The sequence below is a fragment of the Pongo pygmaeus genome, chromosome X (genome assembly GCF_028885625.2).
Source record: "Pongo pygmaeus isolate AG05252 chromosome X, NHGRI_mPonPyg2-v2.0_pri, whole genome shotgun sequence".
In the NCBI taxonomy this organism is placed as follows: domain Eukaryota; kingdom Metazoa; phylum Chordata; class Mammalia; order Primates; family Hominidae; genus Pongo; species Pongo pygmaeus.
The window spans coordinates 16,391,405-16,397,840 of record NC_072396.2 but is presented as its reverse complement, the minus strand read 5'-3'; the positions used below and the strand labels follow the sequence as shown (position 1 = coordinate 16,397,840).

General features: G+C 42.9%; 1 non-coding gene across 1 annotated transcript; it reads left to right on the top strand.

The window, feature by feature from the left end:
- The first annotated feature begins 428 nt into the window (after nucleotides 1-428).
- Nucleotides 429-543, top strand: LOC129025467 (U5 spliceosomal RNA). Its single transcript, XR_008497223.1, has one exon. It is a non-coding gene; the product is annotated as a U5 spliceosomal RNA (small nuclear RNA).
- Nucleotides 544-6,436: the final 5,893 nt, after the last annotated feature.

Sequence of the window (6,436 nt, the reverse complement as noted above, 5' to 3'; positions counted from 1 at the left end):
ACAATGCCCTGCACATCTATGATTTGTTTTCAAAGAGAAATGGAACTATCTGACATATTTCTGACTTGGTTTTTAATTCCTCTTGTCCTCGTGTTAGTCTCATATAGAACGTGTAGAGGAGAGATGAGGAGTAGGGAGGAGAAGAGGTGGGGACAGGAAATGGGAAGTAGGAAGAAAAGGGGAAATGTAGAAGAGAGGGAAGGGGGAGGGAGATGGGGAGAGGGAGGAGGGAAGAGGCATGGCGAGAGGAAGTGGGAAAGGGAGTTGGGGAGGATAAGTCACAGACTGAGCAACCACAGTTCCTCACACTGTGCTTGATTATTTCCATAGAGGTCAATCCATTTACTTCTTATAATCTGTGAGCTGAGTCAGGAAGCTTGAAACTCAGTAAGGCAGAAGCCTTAGATTCACACAGCCAATAATATTGGATGCTCTGGTTTCTCTTCAGAACAAATAAATATTTGGCCTTTTACTAAAGATTTCCATGGAGAGGAACAATTATTAATGAATAACCAAATTTTTGAGGTCCTGCTTAGGCAGGGCCAAGTAAATAATAATAAATAAATAAATAAATAATGATTAGATTAAACTCCAGATCTTTCTGACTCTGAAACCAACTTTCTCCTAGTGCCCACCTCTGGGAACTGGAATTCCCGAAGGCAGTAATTCATTAAGGAGCAGGGGTCTGGGGCAATAAGATGGGGACCCCAAATATGCAGGGTATGCAAAGGTAAGATTAGAGGAAACTAACAAGGAATGGTGCATTACCTTGGCGTTAGCAACTTCCTGAGAACTAAGCTCTGGGAGAGGGCTACCCAGGCACCACAACCACCAATACAAGAATGCACTAATGACAGCCTACAGGGAGGCACGGTAGGAGTCACAATATATCACCCATCCTTCTCTACAACCCTCCTCCAAAGCTCCTCCATGGAAAACTCTCATTTCCCACCAAAAAGAAGAGTATTTGATCATTTTTGACTAGTCTTGCTAACAATTTCATTGAACAGAAGGTAACAGAAGAAATGCGACAGACATTTCATTCTGAACAGTCAAGAACAATTGATTAAACAGAAGTGTGAAGAACTTTTAAATAAAGGGATTGATTGTGTTATCTGAAAATCCAAAGGCAAGGAAGGTAAAACTGGATGTAGACTTTAGGAAAACACATTTCTACTGATGCACAGAAAAGATAGAATCACAGAAGAAATAGTATCAGGGGACTCTAATCCAAGCTAGAAGCTCTGAAAATATACTTCTGGCTATTTAATAAGAATACCATAGGCCAGGCACGGTGGCTCATGCCTGTAATTCCAGCACTTTGAGAGGCTGAGGTGGGCAGATGGCTTGAGCCCAGGTGTTCAAGACCAGCCTGGGCAACATAGGGAGACCCTACTTCCACGAAAAATACAAAAGTTAGCTGGGCGCAGTGGTGCATACCTGTGGTCCCAGCCACTTGGGAGGCTGAGGTGGAAGGATCGCTTAAGCCCAGGAGGTTGAGGCTGCATTGAGCCGTGATCATGCCACTGCACTCCAGCCTGGGCCACAGAGCGAGACCCTGTCTCAAAAAAAAAAAAAAAAAAAAAAAAAATTGTAATACTGTTTAAAACTAAAGTAGAGAAATAATTTAATAAACAGATTTTGCTGTGAGCTCAGGTGTTTAAAAGGATAAGAAATTACCACAACAACCTTTCCCACCTCACTTGGTCTCTAGGGAAGGTTTCGAGCATCCTGAACAAGGTGAAATTCTCACATACTTGAGGTCAAAGCTCTGAGCAGGAGGGCTAAGGGCTCTCTTGATTCTTTCCTCTGGGCCCCAGCAGAGTGCCACAGGCATAGGTTGAGAAATCCCCATCAGAGCCTGGAGGGGTCCAGGAGAAAGAAATGGAAGATGGCTGCTCAGTGATCACGGGTATCCAGTCCTTCAGTCAACAAAAAGGGAGCTCTTGACCTTTCTACACAATCCATCCCAAGTTCCCAATGCAGGTGAGCAATTAGGGATGCAGAATATGCTAGGAATAGGAGCATGCATTTATCATCCAGGGTCCTGCCAGGAAACAGATGGCAAACTCACATGGGGTAAGTGAGAAAGATTTAATAAAGAACTCTCTATAAAGGCAAGGGCAAGGTTAAAGGAAACTAACAAGGAATAGTGCATTACCTTGGGGTTTGCAACTTCCTGAGAACTAAGCTCTGGGAGAGGGCTACCCAGGCACCAAAACAATAAATACAAGAATGCAGCTAATGACAGCCTACAGGGAGGCAGGATAGGAGTCACAATATATCACCCACCCTTCTCTACCGCCCTCCCCAAAGCCCTGCATGAGCTGCACATTGCCAGAGGGCAAATGAGCCCTGATGTGGTCCATGGAGCAAGGCAGACAAGGATGGAGAGTAGACCAGTGGGGCAAACAGAGAGTAGCCAGCACAATCATTCTAAAATTATGAGCATATGCATGGACTTAGCTACAAGGATATTCATCACAGCATTATTTGTAAAAGCAAATATATGCAAATGACCTAAATATTAGATAGGGAGAAAAAAATGATACCATACCCACATGAGGGCAGAGACTATCTTACCTATTTTTCTATATAAACTGCAGCAATTTGACTAATGCTTTGCATAGAAAATATTCATTAAATATTAAAAATGCTAGTGTGGGCCGAGCATGGTGGCTCACGCCTGTAACCCCAGAAGTCTGAGAGGCTGAGGTGGGTGGATCGCTTGAACCCAGGCATGGAGGCACATGCCTGTAGTCCCAGCTACTCGGCTATCCAGGAGGCTGAGGTGGGAGGATTGCTTAAGCCCGGGGGGTCAAAGCTGAAGTGAGCTGTGATTGCACCACTGCACTCCAGCCTGGACGACAGAGTGAGACTCTGTCTTAAAAAAAAAAAAAATGCTAGTTTAGGGGTACATTTACTGACATGGAAAGATGTTCATGATTCAGTTAAACAAGAAACAGGTCACAAAAATATGTGGTAATGATCTTATTTTATTTGATAGCTGGCTACATAGATACAGAATACAGATTTGGAAAAACATACATGGAGATGGTTAAAGTGATGAATGATGCTCAGAGGGAGACAGTTTTGTTTGGGTTGGGTTGGGTTGGTTGGGTTGGGTTGGGTTTGCTTAGGTTTGGTTTGGTTTTGGTTTGGTTTTGGTTTGGTTTTGTGCTTCAGTTCTTTATTTCTCTGTAGTGAATACAGTTGTTTTTGTAGTAAGAAAAATACATCTTTTTTTTCTATTTTACTTATAAAGCAGTGTTGGTTTTCCTGGTGTTTTCCTTTCCCTTCCCTGCATTATCTCTTGCTCTATAACCTTGAGAGTGGCAGCAGATGGCAGGGCAAGCATGTGGATGGAGGGGAGGGGAGGGAATCCCACCATATGGGAATCATGACTCACAGCTTTCACAGCTTGTGGAGCACTGAGGACCAAAATACATACAGAAGAGTGGAAGGGGCTTAGAAAAAAACCTCCTGCTCCCAAGGCTCAAATCCTAGGAAGCTGAGATTTATAGTACATGCTGAGGATGACTAAAAAGTATTTTTAAGCTATATTGGAAGGAAGACGAACAAGCAGGGAAGAGCATCACTGCTAGGTAAAGATGTCGCATTACCAGATAGCAGGGAGGAGAAACCTTCAATTCCCATTTTGCTTTAATCTCAACCATAAATAAGACTTTCTTCTTTATGTCTTTCTTGTCCATCATCATCACCAGCAACATCAGCATCATCATCACCATTGTCACCTCCTCCAAAATTACCACTATTATCATCTCCATTCCAGATAGTCAAACGTCCTAAGAACAGCAAATGTCTTATCCTCTTATATACGCTGGAATATTCACATAATCCTACATAGTTCAGTAAACATGAATTGACAAAGATGAAGGCTCTCTTATTAAATGAGAAGATAACATGATACTGCTAGGAAGAGGTAATATATTGGATGAAAAGTTTGTAAACTTTGAGCCAACATTTCAAAGGGAGAAAACTTTTGAATCATGTATCCCCCCATGTTTATATGTATTTATTTACAAATTATATACATGTTCTACCACTATAGTCCAATATGATATACATTATAACATACACATAAATTAAAATTTTTTAATGTTGCCATGAAAAAGATAATTTTTGGGTGGTTTGCACACCCTGCATGGGAAACCACTATTCAACATGACCGTATCAGAATCAAAAGTTTTTGAAATAAACCTATAAAAGGAGCTGTAACCAACAACAGGAGATTAAATGTAGATGAAGATCAAATGCTGCATTTTGAATTCCCAAACTGAGCCTAAGTTGAGGAATTTAATATGCAAGCACAATCTTGTAATGCCAAAACATCACCACCAGATGACTTGTAGCTCTAGTGATTTAATATGGGTGGACTGAGCAATAAGCAGCATTTAAAGAAAAGCCAACCTTGACAATTATTCAAATGTCCCAGATGGTGCCCTGTTCCCTCTACTATCACTATTTAACATTGCTATATTAAATTGCTGTATTTTCTTTCTAGGGATTTATTGGAACAAAATAAGGTCTCAGAGGGCAGGAGCAATATGTGCTTGCTTCCATCACTTTTGGAAACTGCCTCAATACCCAGGCAACCAGAAATTTTCAATTACCCAAGAGAGCCCTGTTTCTCATCCCTTTGGGGATCAGTATCGTAGGGTCTGGGTTACTAGTTATTAACTACAACAGAAGGGGAAGAAGGAGGGGACCATCCTTGTTAATTTACCAGTCTGGTCTCCTTGCACAATTCTACTCAAGCCTAGATACTGATGTCATAATTTGAGGTCAGATTAGGGAATTTCTGCAGAAACCATCACCCCCACAGAAGGCAGATGAGGCAACCAGAGTGTGCCCTGAGTAAGATAGCACTTCAGCCCTAGTGGCTTTATGGAAAGTGGTATGAGAATAGATAGAACAAAGACTTTGGAGTCAGACAGATCTACGATGGAATCCTCCATCTGTTGCCCGCTGCCTGTGTGACACTGGGCAAGCAACCCAACTTCTCCATTATAAAATGCAGTTAGGAAAATGTCATAATATATTTTAGGCTTATTGTGAGCCCTGGATATAATATTTTTGGAGCATCAGTCACAGGATCCAGGCTCACCTTCTACTTGGTCCTGCATAAATTTTAATACCTGAGGCACTAGTTTAAAACACAGATTCTCAGGTTTCTCCTGATGGCATAAACCCAGGGTGGGTCCCTGCCTCTGGGGAATCTATATTTTTTAAGAAGCCTCGGCAGGGTGAGGTGGCTCACACCAGTAATCTCAGCACTTTGGGAGGCCAAGACGGGAGGGTCACTTGAGGCCAGAAATTTGAGGCAAGCCTGGGCAACATATTGAGACTCCATCTCTACAAAAATAAAGATAAAAATTAAAAAATTAGCCGAGCATGGAGGCATACACCTGTAGTCCCAGCAACTTGGGAGGTGGAGGCAGGAGGATGGCTTGAGCCCAGGAGTTCCAGGCTGCAGCAAACTAGGATCGTGCAACTGCACTCCAGCCTGGGTGATAGAGTGAGACCCCATTCCTTAAAAATAATTTCAAAAACAGAAGTCCCCTTCTACCACCCGGGTGATTCTGATCGTGAAACAAGTTTAGGAACCCCCAAACCAACAGTTATGGAGCTGGCCCACTTTCTTCCACCAAAGGCACTGCATTTTTCTTTTCTTTTCTTTTCTTTTCTTTTCTTTTTTTTTTTTTTTTGAGACGGAGTCTCGCTCTGTCGTCCAGGCTGGAGTGCAGTGGCACGATCTCGGCTCACTGCAAGCTCCGCCTCCCGGGTTCACACCATTCTCCTGCCTCAGCCTCCCGAGTAGCTGGGACTACAAGGGCCTGCCACCAGACCCGGCTAATTTTTTTTGTCTTTTTAGTACAGATCGGCTTTCACCGTGTTAGCCAGTATGGTCTTAATCTCCTGACCTCGTGATCCGCCCGCCTCGGGCTCCCAAAGTGCTGGGATTACAGGCGTGAGCCACTGCGCCTGGCCGGCACTGCATTTTTCTACTCTACTTCCCTCCCTCAACCCTCACCTTCCAATCAACCTGCTCTTTGCCATTTGTCCCAAATGGATGGATCACATGAAGGCTTTGAACTGAAAATGACTTGCTGAGTTATGTATGCAGACCAGGGATATTTCATAAAAAGGGGCATAAACTAGAGAAATTCATTCTAAATAATGACAATCCTGGCTCAGTGGGAGATGTTTTGAGAAAAGAGATCTCTTAATTCCTTCCATGGCCTGCTTGCTGATTGGAGGTCTTGCTGAAATGCAGATTCTGCCACTATATACCATATTTAAGGTGAGCCTCTGAGACGGCATTTCTAATAAGCTCCTGAGTAATGCCATGCTGGTGGTCCAACGACATTTTGAATGTCAAAGGATGGTTAATGGTGAAGCAAAGAGAGCTACA